The following is a 2,500-nucleotide window of genomic DNA, read 5'->3' on the forward strand; positions in this document are numbered from 1 at the left end:
AATGTTGTGGGTACGTAGTTATAATAATAATGATACTAATAATAATCCGCCAGTGATTTTTTAACCCTTTTACTGTTGAACAGTAGCGAATTGAGATTAGTGGTGTGTTGTTGTCGTTGTTTCGGAACTAAAATCAGTTCAGTTCTGATACGACCCTGCACTCGTAATACTAATTGAAATACAAAACGACGGACACAATTCTTCACCTATCGACCCTTTGCCTCTCCTCTCTCGACTCTCTCTCTCTCTCTAACAATGTTCGTCGTTCGTTCGTTCGTATCGTTTTTTTTTTCCCCCCCCCCCCCCGTGTGTGGTGTGTTTTTGTTGTGTGTGTGTGTGCGAATTGTTGTGACAAAACGGAGTATGTGTTTTGAATTCAGTTTTTTGGAAACATTTGACTAGTTTTTGGACCTCCGGGGGTGAAGACGGGGCGCACAGCCGTTTTGGTTTTTTAAAACGTTGGATTTTTAATCGGGGTCCGGTTCATCCCGGTCACGGGCCGGTGGGAAAAGGGGGTGGGGTTTTTTTCCGATCTCCCAGGTCACGTGCAGACCTGCGGCCTGAAATCCCTTCGTGTGTATGCACATGCAAATCAAATACGCACGTTAAAGACCTGAATTCTATTTGCATTTCTTTTTTACAAAGTTTTCTCGTGTAAAATCGGGTTGCTTCCCCAGGGAGGCGTCGTACATACAGCGCCACCATTTTTTTTGTATTTTTTTCCTGCAGCAGTTTTATTTGTTTTTCCTATCGATGGGGTTTTTTTCTACAGAATTTTGCCGAGGAACAACCCTTTTGTTGCCGTGGGTTCTTGTTTACGTGCGCTAATGTGCATGCTGCACACACGGGACCTCGGTTATCGTCTCATCCGAATGACCTAGCGTCCAGACCACCAATCAGGGTCTAGTGGAGGGGGGGGGGAGAAAAATATCGGCGGCTGAAGCCGTGATTCGAACCAGCGCGCTCAGATTCTCTCGCTTCCTCGGCGGACTCGCTACCTCTAGGCCATCACTCCACAGTCAACGTTCTGTGGGTTATGGAAGGATAAGGCAGATGTCAGGATGGCCGAGCGGTCCAAGGCGCTGCGTTCAGGTCGCAGTCTGGTTCTCCAGGCGTGGGTTCGAATCCCACTTCTGACAATTTTTTAAGCGCGTTGGGTTACGCTGCTGGTCAGCTGTAGCGTGTATGGATTTGTCCGAACGCAGTGACGCCTCCTTGAGCTACTGATACTGATACTGAAACTAAGGCATGCACCCCTACCGAAAACGAGTATGGCTGCCTAAATGGCGGAAGGGTTGCCGGAGGGGGCGCGGGGGTGGTGGGTGGGGGGGTGAAAACGGTCATCCACGTAAAAGCCCACTCGTGTACACGAGTGAAGATGCGAGTCGCAGCCAACGAAGAAGAAGAAGAAGAAATGATGATGATGATGGTGTGGTGGAGGTGGTTGTGGTGGTGGTGGTGGGGGGGGGGGTGACGGCTGAGATGTTCTTCGGTTGAACGTCAGTTCGCTTGTGGTTTTAGACTGCTCGATGAAATGTAGCCATACATCAGTTATTTGCAGGATGGAAGAGGGTACAGTGGTTGCGAATCAAAGTGAGAAATATATGGGAATGAATAACTTGGTGGGTTTTAAATTTTTTTTTTTTATTTTTTTTTTTTTTTTTTTATATAAAGAGGAAAGGTAACACTTGATGAGAAACGAGTGTTAACACAGGAATATGAATGAGCCGTGAGCAGAATCACTCATCGGAGAGCCGTTTTCAGCCATGCATCTTTTTATTTATTTATTTATTTATTCATTCATCTATCCATTTAATCGTTTATTCAGTTATATATTTGGTTGTTTTATTTATTTTCTTCTCGTGGGTCAGAATGGAGAAGGGGGTGCACGTTTCACCCTGAGCACACCCAGCTTGTGTTGGAAAGCATGAAGGAGGGAGGGAGAGAGAGAGAGAGAGAGAGCTCAAAACGTTTTATATTCAAGGATTAAGAGAGAGGGAAGGAGGGAGAGAGAGAGGGATGGAGAGAGAGAGAGCTAATAACTAAAAACTTTTTGTATTTAAGGATTAAGACAGGTAGTGGGAGTGAGATAGGGGAAAAAGACAGGTAGTGGGGATGAGATAGGGGGAAAAGACAGGTAGTGGGGATGAGAAGGGGAAAAGACAGGTAGTGGGGATGAGATAGGGGGAAAAGGACAGGTAGTGGGAGTGAGATAGGGAAAAAAAGGACAGTAGTTGGGGATGAGATAGGGGGGGAAATAGACAGGTAGTGGGGAGAGATAGGGGGGAAAAGGACAGGTAGGGGGATGAGATAGGGGGGAAAAGACCAGTAGTGGGGATAGTTAGGGGAATAAAGACAGTCTTGGGGATGAGATAGGGGGAAAAAGACAGGTAGTGGGGATGAGATAGGGGGAAAAAGACAGGTAGTGGGGATGAGATAGGGGGAAAAGACAGGTAGTGGGGATGAGATAGGGGGAAAAAGACAGGTAGTGGGGATGAGA

General features: G+C 46.6%; 1 protein-coding gene and 1 non-coding gene across 2 annotated transcripts in view; both read left to right on the plus strand.

Moving 5' to 3' along the window:
* The window catches only part of LOC143300364 (uncharacterized), a 267,224-nt gene that overhangs the window by 44,441 nt on the left and 220,283 nt on the right, over positions 1–2,500 (plus strand). The gene's annotated exons all lie outside the window — the stretch shown is intronic.
* On the plus strand, positions 1,056–1,139 carry Trnal-cag (transfer RNA leucine (anticodon CAG)). The gene has a single exon. It is a non-coding gene; the product is annotated as a tRNA-Leu (tRNA).

The sequence above is a fragment of the Babylonia areolata genome, chromosome 26 (genome assembly GCF_041734735.1).
Source record: "Babylonia areolata isolate BAREFJ2019XMU chromosome 26, ASM4173473v1, whole genome shotgun sequence".
Lineage (NCBI taxonomy): Eukaryota > Metazoa > Mollusca > Gastropoda > Neogastropoda > Buccinidae > Babylonia > Babylonia areolata.